The 18,875-nt window shown below is 45.5% G+C and overlaps 1 protein-coding gene and 1 long non-coding RNA gene across 6 annotated transcripts in view; one reads left to right on the forward strand and one right to left on the reverse strand.

Moving 5' to 3' along the window:
* The window catches only part of CLCN3 (chloride voltage-gated channel 3), a 517,267-nt gene that overhangs the window by 137,525 nt on the left and 360,867 nt on the right, over positions 1–18,875 (forward strand). The window lies entirely within an intron of this gene.
* LOC138304306 (uncharacterized) overlaps positions 3,833–18,875 on the reverse strand; it is a 36,240-nt gene continuing 21,197 nt past the window's right edge. Inside the window, exon 4 of the long non-coding RNA XR_011205546.1 lies at positions 3,833–3,944. This is a non-coding gene — a long non-coding RNA (uncharacterized lncRNA). The remainder of the gene's footprint in view (positions 3,945–18,875) is intronic.

Raw genomic sequence — 18,875 nt, forward strand, 5'->3', positions numbered from 1 at the left:
CGAAGGGATGTCCCATTGTTGAATATTACACAGCCCAATATAATCTTGAATCCTTGTGTTGAAAGATAAATCTGTTGTAGGCACTCCCTTCCTTAGTGTCTAGGTTTCGCCCACCCATTACTCAATACAGATCACCTCTTGTCCGATGAGCATTGTCTTGTCCATTGGTTGTAGTTACTTAGGGCCAGATGTAGGTAGGTTTCATTTTGCGAGTTGCAAATTGCGAGTACTAGCGACTCGCAATTTGCAACTCACAACATGAAATGCAGAAAGGTATCTCGGACACCTTCTGCGACTCGCTTTGGGGTCCACCATGTCCGTGACTGCTTTTTGAATAAAGCAGTTTTTTTTTCTTTTTGCAGCCCGTTTTCCTTAAAGGAAAACGAGCTGCAAAAAGAAAAAATTCCGAAACCATTTAGTTTCGGTTTTTTCAGAGTAGGCAGTGGTCCATAGGACCACTGCCTGCTCTGAAAAAATATTTTAATTGGCATTCACAAAGGGGAAGGGGTCCCATGGGGACCCCTTCCCTTTTGCGAATGGGTTACCATCCACTTCAAATGGTAACTGCGAGTTGGTTTGCGACCGCATTCGCGGTCACAAGCCAACTCTGCATGGCGATGCGGTCGCAAATAGGAAGGGAACACCCCTTCCTATTTGCGAGTCGCAGTCTCAAATTGCGAGTCGGTACTGACTCGTAATTTTAGGTTGTGCATCGCGTTCAGCCTTTTGCGCCTCGCAAACTGCGTTTTTCGCAGTTTGCGAGGCGCAAAAGGCTTCCTAAATCTGGCCCCTAGTTACCCCATCAGTGGTAGTACCACAGATTTAGCAGGTCACCTAAACAAGGGCCTATGTAATTGCAATAATTATTTCTCTTATGGTCTCAGCTGCTTGTGTGCATTCCCCAGTGTCGGGATATGCCTTCTAAAGTATACATCTCCCATTTAAATGAAGCAACCAGCCTTCCATTTAATCAAGTCTGTCTGGTTGATTATGGGCTAATATTGACTAACTTCCGTAATGCTTTTCCACCTCAGCTTTGCTCTTTGAGTCACTAATTTTTTAATTAACTAAAACATCTTTCATTTCTGTTGATCCATGCTATGGGTAGTTTGCCGACATTTTTTGTGGCTCCCATTTATTCCCCTCCTACTGGATTTTGGATTTAACCTCTCTGTACTAAAATGTGCCCACATGTTCTTGCTATTGGTGTTTACCCTTTGCATTAACTAGATCTTAGACATTCATTGTGTTGATGTGGAGCAACTTTTTACATTGCTTGACTTTGGTCCCTGTCGTCAACAACCCTCTCTGTGCTATTCTCACACCATAAAGTTAAGCTCTATATGCCTCGTCGCTGCCAGTTTCCTTGCCTCCCATTCCATACATCTGAAATGTGTGAAACCAATTTTTTCTTTCATTTACCTGTACTACATCCTTGATTGTCAGTTGTTGATCCTACAGTTAGAGCTCTTCCACTAGAATCCTCCATATTGGCACGTTGGTACATTTCCTTTTCCACTTCGCATGCCCAAGGTGAGTAAACTGAGTAGATACGATACTGCCTTTGTAGTGTACTTCACTGTAATAGTATGTGTGTTTGGGTATTCAGTCTGATGTATACCTAAATCTTCAATCATGTAAATGATCTACTGGTCTCTGTGATGTTTTCTCAAACATCAATCAGATGTGACAGTGCTGTCACGTTCAACAATTTATGTTGCACCTTGACTTCCATGTCTGTCTCAAAGTACAGCATTGAGGTCTCAAATCCAAATCATCGTATCTCTGCTGCACTCCCAGCACAGACCCAAATAGCGATGAACAGTTTTGTGTCAGTAGCATGAATATCCACTGTATTTAATTTTTGTCATCCAGTTGGCCCGCAATAAGTATGTCCTTATTGATATAGCCTGAGCGAGACTCTGTCCACCGTCCATATTGTAATCCACCTTTTGTAAGAGAAGTACTATGCACAATGACGAATCTAGCATCTTTGGTAGGCAAAAATGTGTATTTTTAACAGGGTTATGTAAATACAGTGAATCCAAAGATGTTTTTTTTCTGTAAATGCACTACGTTTCTTTTAAAAATATTGTAACCACTTAAAATTCCAGGTAAGTAAATTAAAAGCACTAACCAACGTGGATGTATTTGCTTATTTATTTATTATGAAGTTATTCTGTTTGCAGACATCATTTTGGTTGATTCCTAATAACTACAATTTATCCCATTTTCCACACCATGTTATTTTTGCATGGACCTCCCGCAGCAAGCAACATAATATTTCAAGTTTCCCAATTTTCCCTGCCTGAGAATTTCTCAACTTAGCCCAGTTTAGGTTTAGGGGTTCTCTCTTAGATATGGTGCAGGTTGGTGGTTCACAGTACAAATGAGACTTCTTTAATGGATAAAGGTGGTTCGAGCTGCCTTGTCTCCAAAAGTTAATTAAGCTGCTGGTAATTTGCTCAAGAGAACAAACGGCTTACAAAAGGTCTTGTGTAATTCTGTGGGATCTGGATTCAGGGGCATTTGTGATCACTGGCTGCTAGACAACTGTTTTACCTGCCACAATCAGGGGATACCCAAGAGTGTCTTGAAGACCAGATCAGAAGCTGGTGATATTTCAGTGCTTCTTGGATGCAGGATGCAGGATGAAGGAAAGGAGCTATGGGGCTGTTGCTGGGGAGAGAGCGCCACACAAAATAAGAAGCAAGGGTTGGTGAAGGACGCGTGATCACCAGACACAGTCATCTCTTCCGGGGTATGGATCACGTGCTCTTGAAGCAAGTTAGTTGTTGTTATGCAACTTCACTAGTGATGGGTGTTCAGAAGAATTCAGCCAGGGTCCTTTGCGTCAGCATCTTAGGTATTTTGAGCCTGATTCGAGGGCTCTCGAGGCAGTAGGTAAAGTAGCGTGAAACAATCACATAGGGTTTCACGGGAGGCACTGCACTTGATGTGTAGGTGGCTTCTGCGTTTAGGAGTTACTAGCAACGCAGCCAAAAATCGAAAAGCAAGGCTACCGTTAGCTGACAGAAGTGAAAGCTAGAATGAACATCTGCAGACTTTTATCTTCACGAGCTGGTGCAGTGGAATTTTGCAAAGAAATATGCACTGATCGTACAGTGGGGAAGCTTCGTTTGCATTGACCAAATAGTGCACAGATATTAGTTCATCCCTGCTGGTTTCATTAATGTGGTTAATTCATTACATTGCCGTCTCAATCCCAAGGAATATACAAAGTTTGTTTTATGTAATAGACTGCCGCATTTGAAAAAAAAATGATTATTTGCTGTAGCCATGAGTGGCTTGGTTATTGGGTAAAATTCGTAACCAGTGCATCCCATCTCCACTTCACTTGCTGGTCCCCAGGGAGATGGTGACCCTCCACCGAAAAAAGAACGGTGATTGCTCTACCTAAACAACGCCGTGTGTACTATTGGACGAATACAGGCCCGGTTTAAAACGCAGCTTCCAAGATGTTTATCCGAAGTGACATTTTTAGGTCAGTCTGAGTGGCGTAGGTGTTCATGGCAAGGTCTGAAAAAGCATCGTAAAGGACTCCGCCTGTGGTCACCGTACGTTTTGTATAATGTTTTGTATAAAATACAGATAATGAAGAAAAACATCAAAGCTGCTGCACTGTGGTGTTCGTTTTTGTCACCCTTTCCGTTGACCCAAGCTCCCATACAAGCCCTGCCGTCGTTTATTGGGAATATTTTTTAACGCGTTGCGAGCGTGAGAGGCGTTATTTATTGCTAGCACGATAATAGCCTGGAGTGTGGCAGGACATCCGTGTTTGTGAAGAGTTGGCCCCGGGGCGGAAAAGTACATTAGCAGTTGCTGGGAGTGCTTTAGCTCTTGGAACACGTGATCGCTCGTTAATTGTCGCTGACGTTTTATTCTGCACCCAAGTCCGCCTCGGTTGCTTGTGGGGTGACCACCTGGCAAAAAGGCAAATTTCGCACAGTGACAGTAAAAATTCAGGACAAAGATTTAAAACTCAGGACAAAAGGTCATTTTTGCTGACAAATCTGAAAACCTTGCACGATTATAAAATAGACAGAAGTCCAAGCCAAGATTAGGTTTATGTTCTTTAGTTTGTATTACACATTGGCTATTGAGCAATCATTCACAAATAGCTGGACGCATTTAAAGAAGAAAAAAAACTATTAAACAAATACACTCCAAGCAGACTCTTGACAGCCGACATAAGAGGCAGGTCTCACAGTTCTCAGAGGTGGCAATTCCATTAGCGCAGGGGAGCTGGTTTATTATCCTTTTCTTTTAAAGCGGAGGGGCCACAGGGGTGACGAGCAGTGAGGGGGGAGTGCACAGCACTCCCCCCTCACTGCGCATGTATTTTTGGCCGGCCGTCTTGGGCTGGAGAGAGTCTGCACAGACTCCTAGTCTGCCTGGGTGCGCAGTGACTGGCCGCTCCCAACCAATCCTGACGTTGCTTTAAGCAGTGTCCGGATTAGCCGCAGAGCAGGCTGGGAGCCTGTGCCTGCAGCAAGATGAAGGAGAGGAGCGGCACGGCGAGGTGCGAGGTAAGCAGTTTAAAAAAAAAAACATTTTTTAAAATGTTTATCCCCCCATGCCGCCCCACCCCTTCCACGCGCTGCGAGCCACTCCTTACAGTTCTACCCCAGTATCATGAATATTCGTGCCAGAAGTAGTGCTCTGTTGGTGAACATAGACTTAGAGTTCTTTGAAAGTAGCACTAGTAGAGAGTATGAAAAAAGAGGGAAATGATGGTGGGAAAGGAAAGAGGGCAATATACAGAGAAGGAGAGACAGAAGGTAGGAACAGTGAGAGTGAACAGTGAGAGAAGAGGACAGCAGATACAGAGAGGTTCTGAGGGTGAAAAGAGAAGGTTGAAAGGAGGAAAAAAAAAAGGTAAAGGGGGCATATAAAATACGAGGTAGAGGGAACTGAGCTAAAGCTTGTGGCGGAGGCCGTGACTAATGGCTAGGTAGAGGAGGGAAGAGATAGAGAAAAGGGAACTGAGAGAGGAAGATGTTGACTAGAGAGTGAATTTATGAGGGTTCACTCTGTAACTTGCACGTCGGACCTTTCAATTCCACTTCCAACGCACCATATCTTTTGAAAATCTAGAGCTGCCGTGCTCTTTCCCTTTCGCGTAGTGCGCAACTTCATTTTTTTGCGCAGTGTTGTGTGAAAAAAGCAACAAATAACTTTAGATCCTTTATGCAGTGCCACCCTGCTGCAAGGTGGTATTTTCCTAGTGACACCACTACAGAGGAGGTGCAGGTGTCGGGCCCATCCAATAAAAGGAGCAGATAGGTTACCAGTCCTTCCCACATGCAACACTTGCCTACAGTCCCAGGTTCAGCCAGTGGTCACTAGCTCAGCCCCACCAAGGCTCCTCGCCACCGAAGATCGACCCCACCCTGTCAAGTCCAGTGCCAGCTGTGCACTGCACACCGGAGCATAGGGTGGAAGGCAGCCGCAACAATGGGCCCCTGCAGCCGAGATGGGCACTGCTCTGATGCCAGTCAACTCTCACCTCTGGGCCCCAAAATATATTCAAAGGTGCTGCTGCCCCAGCTCCTCTCGTGGTTCTGCACAGTGACGCCTCTCCATCTGTACTGGACCTCTTCTTACTTCTTCCCTTCTGGGTGCAGGCTGACAATTAGTCATGCCGAAATCTCACCGCCAGCAACCTTTCACTCATCCGAGCTGGTCACGGCGATCTCACCAGTCCCCCCACAGCTACGCTCTTGTGGCTTCGAGCAGTCATAACAAAGCCGCCTCCATATTGGCTAGTCGCTCCCTTGTGGTCAGCACTGAGGCCAGTTTCAGGCTGTGTGCAGTTATAAGAGGCCAGTTTTGCGACCCCAGGTGCAATGCAAGAAGGCTCTAATATTTAACGCCCTAGTAGGGCGAGGCTGGCCAGTCTCCACGTCGGATGGCATTGTTCCCCCGGGTGCTCTGCAGTTCACAGCCTACTCCATTGGTGGCAGGCCACGCCCCCTAGTCCGCTGATTTCACATGAGAGAAGTTAACCGGATTCCAGTATATTTAGGTCTGGCATTAGCCATGACCTTTTGATGTGACTAAAGATATTATTTTTATATATATATAGTCTTCAGTATCTATGGTGACACTGACACCTGTGTCCCTGTAGGCCTAAGCCTCAACACTATTTACGTGAATGTCGTGCTTGTACTTATCCATATTTTCAGATTATAAGTATATTTCTATTTATTTATAGTTTCTTTAGAAAATATGTATTACTACTATGTCATAACAATAAAATACACACACACTCTTTAAACCTGTTTGACTAAGTATTTTTTACCCATGGTTCTAATTATGTATTGTATGTGTATGGCTCCTGGGTGGGTTGTTATACTAGATATCTATGAATTCCTGCTCTCATCTTATCACACTTATCTACTCATCACTCTTATGTCATGTCTCTATCAAACTATCCTTCATTCTCACTCTGACTCATCCCAAATCCCTTCTACCACTTACATCTCCTAAATATCTCTGCCTAAGCTCGTCCCTCCGCTTCCACATCTAACTCACCAAACCTCACTCTACTACTGTGACCTCCCACACATCCCTACTAAATTCTCCTGCATTTATCTCACCCTGCTACTATGCTCTCCCTAACCCTTCCACATACTCTTCCCCCTCCGCCCCCCTTTACTCATCCCAAGCCTTTGGGTTGAGTCAATGAAGGATATACTCCCAATTAACATTTCTGGATTTCTTTCCTCCTCCACTCCTCCAGTCAATCTAACTAACAAACTCTCATATCCGCGGCTCAAATTAACTCATAATAATACTAAAACTGTACTCCTTATTTAACGATACTAATCCATCACTAATTCTTGTTGGGTTCCAGAGTAGCGTGCTACTCATCGAAAAGCGCTTCGACGCCTCGTCAGGGGTAGTAAGCGCTATATAAATACGATTACAATACAATACAATACAATATATATATATATATGTTTGATGGCATGTGTAGCTGCAGATACACGTGCTATGCATAGGTCCTGCCATCTTATATATATATATATATATATATATATATATATATATATATATATATATATATATATATATACACACACAATATATACTTACCTATACAGGCTTTTAGCTAACCCTCTCCATCCATTGGTCTCTTGTTGTTATTATTCACAATTTTCTTCTACTCACTACAGTGTACAACATGGAGCAATCAATCAGTCAGTCAGTCAGAGCAAGCCATTGCTTAACTTCACTCTGAGTAACTGCTTTCTGCTCTCACAAGGAACACATCCTCACAGAAAGTATCTCCATTCAGTGCCAGGAACTACTACACCTCTGTGACATTTGTTTGACTGAAAACATGTTCGCTTTTAGCTGATTATGTTTTCTGTATTGTTGAGGGCCCTGCAGCTCCCCACTAAAAAAGTCTTACATAGAGCACAACAAAACAGACATTGACAGAGCCAGAAGAGTGGCACGCAATGCTACATCTGTTGACTTTGTCAATGATTATTTAACTGGCTACTGATTGTGTTTTAGGTGAACTCTAGGCCAGATTGGTCTGCTGTTTGTTAATGCATAAGGCTGTTATATCAGGCTCATATGTGCTCAAGCTTTGTGATCTGCAAGATGAAGGGGGTTGTGCTATAAAAAGTGAGCTCCCTTTTCTTATAGTCCAAGTCAGCTATTGCCCATTGAATTCGGAAATAGCTCCGAACACAAACACGCTCATACCGCGAAAGGTTATAGATGTGAATCTTGGCAGGCCCACTACCTACTCTACCTCATGTCTGAATGGGGTGGAGAATGCAGTGCTGTTGCCTTAATTAACTACCAGTTGATGATATTTGATGTGTAACTGAAGTTATCATCATTATTATTATTATTATTATTATTATTAATAAATTAATCATTATTATTGATTAATAGATTAGTTCGTAGAAGAGGTTGTTCTGCCCACTAGTTTGTCATTCAGTCTTTCAGGTATTGTAGGAAGTTGGCTCTGTATGTGCTATTTCAAAGTAAGGAATAGCATGCACAGAGTCCAAGGGTTCCCCTTAGAGGTAAAATAGTGGTAAAAATAGATAATACTAATGCTCTATTTTGTGGTAGTGTGGTCGAGCAGTAGGCTTATCCAAGGAGTAGTGTTAAGCATCTGTTGTACATACACATAGACAATAAATGAGGTACACACACTCAGAGACAAATCCAGCCAATAGGTTTTGTATAGAAAAATATCTTTTCTTAGTTTATTTTAAGAACCACAGGTTCAAATTTTACATGTAATATCTCATTTGAAAGGTATTGCAGGTAAGTACTTTAGGAACTTTAAATCATAAAAATTGCATGTATACTTTTCAAGTTATTGACAAATAGCTGTTTTAAAAGTGGACACTTAGTGCAATTTTCACAGTTCCTGGGGGAGGTAAGTTTTTGTTAGTTTTACCAGGTAAGTAAGACACTTACAGGGTTCAGTTCTTGGTCCAAGGTAGCCCACCGTTGGGGGTTCAGAGCAACCCCAAAGTCACCACACCAGCAGCTCAGGGCCGGTCAGGTGCAGAGTTCAAAGTGGTGCCCAAAACACATAGGCTAGAATGGAGAGAAGGGGGTGCCCCGGTTCCGGTCTGCTTGCAGGTAAGTACCCACGTCTTCGGAGGGCAGACCAGGGGGGTTTTGTAGGGCACCGGGGGGGACACGAGTCCACACAGAAATTTCACCCTCAGCGGCGCGGGGGCGGCCGGGTGCAGTGTAGAAACAAGCGTCGGATTCGCAATGTTAGTCTATGAGAGATCTCGGGATCTCTTCAGCGCTGCAGGCAGGCAAGGGGGGGGTTCCTCGGGGAAACCTCCACTTGGGCAAGGGAGAGGGACTCCTGGGGGTCACTTCTCCAGTGAAAGTCCGGTCCTTCAGGTCCTGGGGGCTGCGGGTGCAGGGTCTCTCCCAGGCGTCGGGACTTTAGGTTCAAAGAGTCGCGGTCAGGGGAAGCCTCGGGATTCCCTCTGCAGGCGGCGCTGTGGGGGCTCAGGGGGGACAGGTTTTGGTACTCACAGTATCAGAGTAGTCCTGGGGTCCCTCCTGAGGTGTTGGATCGCCACCAGTCGAGTCGGGGTCGCCGGGTGCAGTGTTGCAAGTCTCACGCTTCTTGCGGGGAGCTTGCAGGGATCTTTAAAGTTGCTGGAAACAAAGTTGCAGCTTTTCTTGGAGCAGGTCCGCTGTCCTCGGGAGTTTCTTGTCTTTTCGAAGCAGGGGCAGTCCTCAGAGGATGTCGAGGTCGCTGGTCCCTTCGGAAGGCGTCGCTGGAGCAGGATCTTTGGAAGGCAGGAGACAGGCCGGTGAGTTTCTGGAGCCAAGGCAGTTGTCGTCTTCTGGTCTTCCGCTGCAGGGGTTTTCAGCTGGGCAGTCCTTCTTCTTGTTGCAGGAATCTAATTTTCTAGGGTTCAGGGTAGCCCTTAAATACTAAATTTAAGGGCGTGTTTAGGTCTGGGGGGTTAGTAGCCAATGGCTACTAGCCCTGAGGGTGGGTACACCCTCTTTGTGCCTCCTCCCAAGGGGAGGGGGTCACAATCCTAACCCTATTGGGGGAATCCTCCATCTGCAAGATGGAGGATTTCTAAAAGTTAGAGTCACCTCAGCTCAGGACACCTTAGGGGCTGTCCTGACTGGCCAGTGACTCCTCCTTGTTTTTCTCATTATTTTCTCCGGCCTTGCCGCCAAAAGTGGGGCCTGGCCGGAGGGGGCGGGCAACTCCACTAGCTGGAGTGTCCTGCTGGGTTGGCACAAAGGAGGTGAGCCTTTGAGGCTCACCGCCAGGTGTGACAATTCCTGCCTGGGAGAGGTGTTAGCATCTCCACCCAGTGCAGGCTTTGTTACTGGCCTCAGAGTGACAAAGGCACTCTCCCCATGGGGCCAGCAACATGTCTCGGTTTGTGGCAGGCTGCTAAAACTAGTCAGCCTACACAGATAGTCGGTGAAGTTTCAGGGGGCACCTCTAAGGTGCCCTCTGTGGTGTATTTTACAATAAAATGTACACTGGCATCAGTGTGCATTTATTGTGCTGAGAAGTTTGATACCAAACTTCCCAGTTTTCAGTGTAGCCATTATGGTGCTGTGGAGTTCGTGTTTGACAGACTCCCAGACCATATACTCTTATGGCTACCCTGCACTTACAATGTCTAAGGTTTTGTTTAGACACTGTAGGGGTACCATGCTCATGCACTGGTACCCTCACCTATGGTATAGTGCACCCTGCCTTAGGGCTGTAAGGCCTGCCAGAGGGGTGTCTTACCTATACTGCATAGGCAGTGAGAGGCTGGCATGGCACCCTGAGGGGAGTGCCATGTCGACTTACTCATTTTGTTCTCACTAGCACACACAGGCTTGTAAGCAGTGTGTCTGTGCTGAGTGAGGGGTCTCTAGGGTGGCATAAGACATGCTGCAGCCCTTAGAGACCTTTCTTGGCATCAGGGCCCTTGGTACTAGAAGTACCAGTTACAAGGGACTTATCTGAATGCCAGGGTGTGCCAATTGTGGATACAATGGTACATTTTAGGTGAAGGAACACTGGTGCTGGGGCCTGGTTAGCAGGGTTCCAGCACACTTCTCAGTCAAGTCAGCATCAGTATCAGGCAAAAAGTGGGGGGTAACTGCAACAGGGAGCCATTTCTTTACACAAGCCCCCCCCAGCCCACAGGCCAGGAGACTCAGCCCAAGCTGGGAGAGTCTTCCTAGTCTGTCAGGCGAGGAAGAGTAGGAGAAATAGGCTGGTTAGTTGCAGGGCCTACTCTGCCTTACATCCTTCTGTTCAGGTCATTCCCTTTGGGGAACTGACCTACTTCCACAGTGATAGGACCTAGTCTGAATTGCCTCTTGTCTGCCTCTTCAATGTCTCCACCCATTCTTTCTATTTTGGTCTTAGAGGTATCCACCTCTGCTAACCTTATCTTGGCCAGGGTTACCCCTAGCTTACCCAGAGAGGTTACCCAGAGCTGGAGTAACCCCACCATGACCAATAGGGTCAGGGGGCCTAACTTGCTATTTGGCATGGGGTCAGACCACCATGCTAAGGATAGTGCAGCCATAAAGGCTAACACCCAGCAGAGGCCACTGACAGCTGTCAGTGCCCAGAACCACACCTTTAGCTCTTCACCTAAAAGGGAAGGGGCTAAGTTACAGGCCTCTTTGGGTTCAGGTTGCCTGTCTGCTGTATTAGAGTGGGGGGTTACCACATCTTGTAGTAAACACCCTTCTTCCACTCTTTCTTCTGTTAGCTGAGGCGCCACCCACTCAGGTTTAACAGTTGCCTGACTAGCCAGGACTTCTTGTGGGTCAGGTTGGACTTTATCAGGGCCATTTTTGGAGTTCTCCCCTACTGGAGCAGAATCTCCTTGGCTTGCTGTAACCTTGGCTAAAGGTTGTCCACCCTTCCTACTCTGTTTTCTTTTCTTCTTCTTCTGGGGCCTGCTTGCATTTACTGCAGAGGCAGGACTTCCAGAATCCTTGGGAGAGGACTGGCACTGGACCAGTTCCTCTCTTGGGCTCTGACTAACCTCTGGGTAGTCATTTCCAAGGAGACAATCAAGGGGGAGGTCTGTACTGACTACTACCCTTCTCCAGCTAAGAGTGCCACCCACTTCTATGGGTACTAAAGCCACAGGCCTCTTAGTGACCCTGTCTAGGCTAACTCTTACCCTGGCAGTCTCACCTGGGATGTACTGGTTTGAGAGCACCAGCCTGTCATGCACAATAGTGTGACTGGCACAAGTGTCTCTCAGGGCAGTGGTTGGGATTCCATTCACCAGTAGGTGGTGGAAGTGTCTACTTCCCTCTGGAATCTCCAACTCACCTGTTGGGCCCTGTTTCCAGTTGAAGGCTATGAAGACCTCCTCATCTGAGGAGTCATCTCCCATGGCTACACTGGTTACCCCTGGAATTTTGTGCTGGGGTTTGTTTTTGGGACAAGAAGTGTCCTTGGTGTGGTGCCCCGACTGTTTACAGTTGTGGCACCATGCCTTAGTGGCATCCCAGTTCTTACCCTGGTACCCACCTTTGTTTTGGGTTGTGTCTTGTGGCCCACCCACCTGTTCTGGTTTTTGGGGGCCTACAGAGGACTCTTTTTCTTTGTTTCTAGTGTCACCCACTTTCTCCTGGGGAGTTTTTGTAACCCCTTTCTTTTGGTCACCCCCAGTGGAAGTTTTGGTTACCCTAGTCTTGACCCAGTGGTCTGCCTTCTTTCCCAATTCTTGGGGAGAAATTGGACCTAGGTCTACCAGATACTGATGCAACTTTTCATTGAAGCAGTTACTTAAAATGTGTTCTTTCATAAACAAATTATAAAGCCCAACATAGTCACACACTTCATTTCCAGTTAACCAACCATCTAGTGTTTTTACTGAGAAGTCTACAAAATCAACCCAGGTCTGGCTCGAGGATTTTTGAGCCCCCCTGAACCTAATTCTATACTCCTCAGTGGAGAATCCAAAGCCCTCAATCAGGGTACCCTTCATGAGGTCATAAGATTCTGCATCTTTTCCAGAGAGTGTGAGGAGTCTATCCCTACACTTTCCAGTGAACATTTCCCAAAGGAGAGCACCCCAGTGAGATCTGTTCACTTTTCTGGTTACACAAGCCCTCTCAAAAGCTGTGAACCATTTGGTGATGTCATCACCATCTTCATATTTTGTTACAATCCCTTTGGGGATTTTTAGGATGTCAGGAGAATCTCTGACCCTATTTAAGTTGCTGCCACCATCGATGGGACCTAGGCCCATCTCTTTTCTTTCCCTTTCTATGGCTAGGAGCTGCTTTTCCAAAGCCAATCTTTTGACCATCCTGGCTAACAGGGGGTCATCTTCACTGGAGTTATCCTCAGTGATTTCAGAGGTGTTGGTCTCTCCTGTGAGGGAGCCAGCATCTCTGACTATTATTTTTGGAGTTAGGGTTTGAGGGACCCTGTTCTCCCTAGATAGGACTGGAGGGGGGGAATTTCCCTCCAAGTCACTATCTTCATCCTCTGAGTTGCCATCCTCAGAGGGGTTGGCCTTTTCAAACTCTGCCAAAAGCTCCTGGAGCTGTACTTTGGTAGGTTTGGGGCCCATTGCTATTTTCTTTAGTTTACAGAGTGACCTTAGCTCTCTCATCTGTAGATGGAGGTAAGGTGTGGTGTCGAGTTCCACCACATTCACATCTGTGCTAGACATTTTGCTTCTAAAAGTTGGAATACTTTTTAAGAATCTACAACTGGTTCTAGAATCTAATTCAAACTTTTACAAACTTTTAAACTCTAAAAGAAATGCTAAACAGGATCTAACACAAGGCCCTAGCAGGTCTTTTAAGAATTTAGAAAACTTTTCAAATTGCAAAAATCAATTTCTAATGACAATTTTGGAATTTGTCGTGTGATCAGGTATTGGCTGAGTAGTCCAGCAAATGCAAAGTCTTGTACCCCACCGCTGATCCACCAATGTAGGAAGTTGGCTCTGTATGTGCTATTTCAAAGTAAGGAATAGCATGCACAGAGTCCAAGGGTTCCCCTTAGAGGTAAAATAGTGGTAAAAATAGATAATACTAATGCTCTATTTTGTGGTAGTGTGGTCGAGCAGTAGGCTTATCCAAGGAGTAGTGTTAAGCATCTGTTGTACATACACATAGACAATAAATGAGGTACACACACTCAGAGACAAATCCAGCCAATAGGTTTTGTATAGAAAAATATCTTTTCTTAGTTTATTTTAAGAACCACAGGTTCAAATTTTACATGTAATATCTCATTTGAAAGGTATTGCAGGTAAGTACTTTAGGAACTTTAAATCATAAAAATTGCATGTATACTTTTCAAGTTATTGACAAATAGCTGTTTTAAAAGTGGACACTTAGTGCAATTTTCACAGTTCCTGGGGGAGGTAAGTTTTTGTTAGTTTTACCAGGTAAGTAAGACACTTACAGGGTTCAGTTCTTGGTCCAAGGTAGCCCACCGTTGGGGGTTCAGAGCAACCCCAAAGTCACCACACCAGCAGCTCAGGGCCGGTCAGGTGCAGAGTTCAAAGTGGTGCCCAAAACACATAGGCTAGAATGGAGAGAAGGGGGTGCCCCGGTTCCGGTCTGCTTGCAGGTAAGTACCCACGTCTTCGGAGGGCAGACCAGGGGGGTTTTGTAGGGCACCGGGGGGGACACGAGTCCACACAGAAATTTCACCCTCAGCGGCGCGGGGGCGGCCGGGTGCAGTGTAGAAACAAGCGTCGGATTCGCAATGTTAGTCTATGAGAGATCTCGGGATCTCTTCAGCGCTGCAGGCAGGCAAGGGGGGGGTTCCTCGGGGAAACCTCCACTTGGGCAAGGGAGAGGGACTCCTGGGGGTCACTTCTCCAGTGAAAGTCCGGTCCTTCAGGTCCTGGGGGCTGCGGGTGCAGGGTCTCTCCCAGGCGTCGGGACTTTAGGTTCAAAGAGTCGCGGTCAGGGGAAGCCTCGGGATTCCCTCTGCAGGCGGCGCTGTGGGGGCTCAGGGGGGACAGGTTTTGGTACTCACAGTATCAGAGTAGTCCTGGGGTCCCTCCTGAGGTGTTGGATCGCCACCAGTCGAGTCGGGGTCGCCGGGTGCAGTGTTGCAAGTCTCACGCTTCTTGCGGGGAGCTTGCAGGGATCTTTAAAGTTGCTGGAAACAAAGTTGCAGCTTTTCTTGGAGCAGGTCCGCTGTCCTCGGGAGTTTCTTGTCTTTTCGAAGCAGGGGCAGTCCTCAGAGGATGTCGAGGTCGCTGGTCCCTTCGGAAGGCGTCGCTGGAGCAGGATCTTTGGAAGGCAGGAGACAGGCCGGTGAGTTTCTGGAGCCAAGGCAGTTGTCGTCTTCTGGTCTTCCGCTGCAGGGGTTTTCAGCTGGGCAGTCCTTCTTCTTGTTGCAGGAATCTAATTTTCTAGGGTTCAGGGTAGCCCTTAAATACTAAATTTAAGGGCGTGTTTAGGTCTGGGGGGTTAGTAGCCAATGGCTACTAGCCCTGAGGGTGGGTACACCCTCTTTGTGCCTCCTCCCAAGGGGAGGGGGTCACAATCCTAACCCTATTGGGGGAATCCTCCATCTGCAAGATGGAGGATTTCTAAAAGTTAGAGTCACCTCAGCTCAGGACACCTTAGGGGCTGTCCTGACTGGCCAGTGACTCCTCCTTGTTTTTCTCATTATTTTCTCCGGCCTTGCCGCCAAAAGTGGGGCCTGGCCGGAGGGGGCGGGCAACTCCACTAGCTGGAGTGTCCTGCTGGGTTGGCACAAAGGAGGTGAGCCTTTGAGGCTCACCGCCAGGTGTGACAATTCCTGCCTGGGAGAGGTGTTAGCATCTCCACCCAGTGCAGGCTTTGTTACTGGCCTCAGAGTGACAAAGGCACTCTCCCCATGGGGCCAGCAACATGTCTCGGTTTGTGGCAGGCTGCTAAAACTAGTCAGCCTACACAGATAGTCGGTGAAGTTTCAGGGGGCACCTCTAAGGTGCCCTCTGTGGTGTATTTTACAATAAAATGTACACTGGCATCAGTGTGCATTTATTGTGCTGAGAAGTTTGATACCAAACTTCCCAGTTTTCAGTGTAGCCATTATGGTGCTGTGGAGTTCGTGTTTGACAGACTCCCAGACCATATACTCTTATGGCTACCCTGCACTTACAATGTCTAAGGTTTTGTTTAGACACTGTAGGGGTACCATGCTCATGCACTGGTACCCTCACCTATGGTATAGTGCACCCTGCCTTAGGGCTGTAAGGCCTGCCAGAGGGGTGTCTTACCTATACTGCATAGGCAGTGAGAGGCTGGCATGGCACCCTGAGGGGAGTGCCATGTCGACTTACTCATTTTGTTCTCACTAGCACACACAGGCTTGTAAGCAGTGTGTCTGTGCTGAGTGAGGGGTCTCTAGGGTGGCATAAGACATGCTGCAGCCCTTAGAGACCTTTCTTGGCATCAGGGCCCTTGGTACTAGAAGTACCAGTTACAAGGGACTTATCTGAATGCCAGGGTGTGCCAATTGTGGATACAATGGTACATTTTAGGTGAAGGAACACTGGTGCTGGGGCCTGGTTAGCAGGGTTCCAGCACACTTCTCAGTCAAGTCAGCATCAGTATCAGGCAAAAAGTGGGGGGTAACTGCAACAGGGAGCCATTTCTTTACAGGTATGTTTTGAAGTTCCCTTGTGCATTTCAGTACTTAATTTGAGCTGGTGGTCGGCACTGGCACTTTATTGTCAACACCTGCTCTTATAACAACCTGCCACAGTGTGGTGCTGTTTATCTAATTTTGTGAGGAACACAACTAGAGTTGTTTACATTACAGACAATACGTGAAAATCACTGCTACCTGCTACTTGCTACCCAAAGCTATAGGAAGTGCTTGGATGGTATGTATTAGTCATTTTAATGTTTATTTAAAGGCTGAACTGTCCCACCTGTGTTTACAGGTTGCCTCCTTAGTAATCAATTTACAGATTAATTATTTACTGATAACATTGTATTCATGTTTGACCTACCGCCTTACTGCCTTTTCTACGCAAAGCATTTGCTGTGAACAGGTGCCCTCTCCGAACAGAGCCTCAGAAGCAAAATGACAGGTGCTTCTCTGTGGTAATTGTGTAAAATACTGCACGGCATTCAGTATCATAGGTGACGAAAACCTTGTTCAACGTCGACCAATGTGTGAACACCAGTGGCAAAACAATTCATGAATCTGCTTGTATTCTTTTAGTGTGGTAGTGATGATCTGCTTTGATACTAGATTACATGTAGGCAAATCCAAAATATTATTCCTTAATTATTGAAACTGATGTCGAACACTGACTCTGTGAATAAATCGTAGATAACATAACGTGTGATTAATAACATTCTACATTTGCTTTCCTTGTCATCAGTTTTATGCTCTGGCTGTTTCCTCGGGACGATTAAAAGAATAATGTGTCTTTTTATGTTGATCACATATATCCAAAGCTTTTTACAATGGATATTTCATGCACGTTTTTATTCAATCAAAATGAATACTACCTTGATCAGCTTTGGGCAGAATAAAGTTTAATTCGCCCCTGTCGGGATTCAAGTCTGCAATTCGACATCAAAGTCATAAACGCTTAATTAAACACACTAGTTGACAAGCAAACGCTTGATTGCCTTTGTGCCACTAAGGTAGGCGATATGTTTATTCACATTCTTAGGTCTTGTAGGACTTGAATAAATATGGAAGCAGTTGAAACACCATGCGTGTATTTAGCAGAATTACCATTTCAGATTAGTTTATTTTAGCTAATTATGGACCAGGTAAAAGGCAATTAAAGCAAAGCTTTTCTGAAGAGTTAAACACAGTAGCATTGTGCAGATGCATTGTGTTCCTTTATTGTACAGTAAGAACAGCAATACGTAAGTAATTTAGAAATATACTTAGAGAGCTTTGGCAAGGTTGCCATGGACCCTATTGGAAGCAAGAAAAACAAAAATTTGCAGTGCAATGGGTCTCGCGTTTGCTGAAGTTAGTTATTAGCATTGTAAACTCCTAACGAGACTTTTCTTGCCACAGAAACAGAAAATGAAAAGTAATACAATTTCACATAAGGGAGCCGATTTAAAGTGCCATTCCATGAGTGTGAAGGTGACTAATCAGAACAAAAAGACCAGTCCGGTTTCGCCTTTGCATAGTAATAAAAAGAAAAACAAGCATGATCGCGCTGTGTAAAACCTTGAATTCGCAAAGGGGTGCTAGGATAAACAATAGAATTAAACTGGTAGTCATGAAAAGCATTCAATTAATGCCCAGCGAGAGTGCGCTGCCTACGAAATGAAGAGAAAAAGTAGTCCAGAAACCATACGGAGAACGTGGGACCTTGTATGTTTTCAGTAGTTGGCCGGTGCGCTCGAGGAGGGCTAAACACCGGAAAAGGCATGACGTATGCCTGCCCTTCACTTATGAAATCAAGAAAATTTTATAAGGCAAGCCCACAAATCAAACTAAAGTGATGGGCGTGGTTAAAAGCCCACGGAGAGATTACAACAGGGACAGAGCGTTTGTGCGCTCGACCCTAAAAACTTGGTCAACGACCCAACTCTTCTATGGAGGCAGTGGGTCTTGGTTTTACCACTATAGCAGTTTTGTTTTTGCTTTTTTGCTATGTACGGTGACTGAAGTAAAATTTATGGGCAGTGGAAAATTTAAGACCATATCGGGCAACTCAGTTATCCTACATGGACATTGATTATTTCTCTTACATAAAAATGCAGCTCAAGAGAAACCGTTGTGCAAGTGTCTGATTTTAATTTTCAGCCGTGCTTTATGTGTGCCAGAGGAATCATCATTGTCACCTTATTACAGATTGCAGCAAGAGATCCCAGGTTCATCAAATGTATAACAATACTTTTTTTTAAACAAGTCTTTATTCATTTTTTTCTTGACAGAAATAAGTTGTTACTGATGCATACCATAATAGGCGTTAATTTGTTGCATAGTGTATTAGAGAAATGCATATGCCAAACACATATAGCTGTGTTGTATAGATAACAGACTTAAACATGAGCAAAAACAGCAGACTAACTTTAGAGACTGTAGCTCCAACTACCCCTGTAACCAGTCACTTAGTATACATTTTACATACTGTGTTGTAATGCATATTATTATACAGTATGCTTTAGGTCTAACCACCGCGTATGGGCATTAAAGACGCCCTTGCAGCTACATCCGCAAATAAATAAGCCAGTTATTCCAACTAGCATTGTGCATTTTGATGGTGCAGGATAACAACCAAAGAGTTAACTGATGACTCTTTGCTGTTTCTTCTGCGTAATGCTGTGAGTGTGGCTATTAACACATGTCTCTATTTCATCACATCCTGAAGACTGTTTTGCTATCCACCCCATTTCTC

This window comes from Pleurodeles waltl, chromosome 1_2 (genome assembly GCF_031143425.1).
Source record: "Pleurodeles waltl isolate 20211129_DDA chromosome 1_2, aPleWal1.hap1.20221129, whole genome shotgun sequence".
Lineage (NCBI taxonomy): Eukaryota > Metazoa > Chordata > Amphibia > Caudata > Salamandridae > Pleurodeles > Pleurodeles waltl.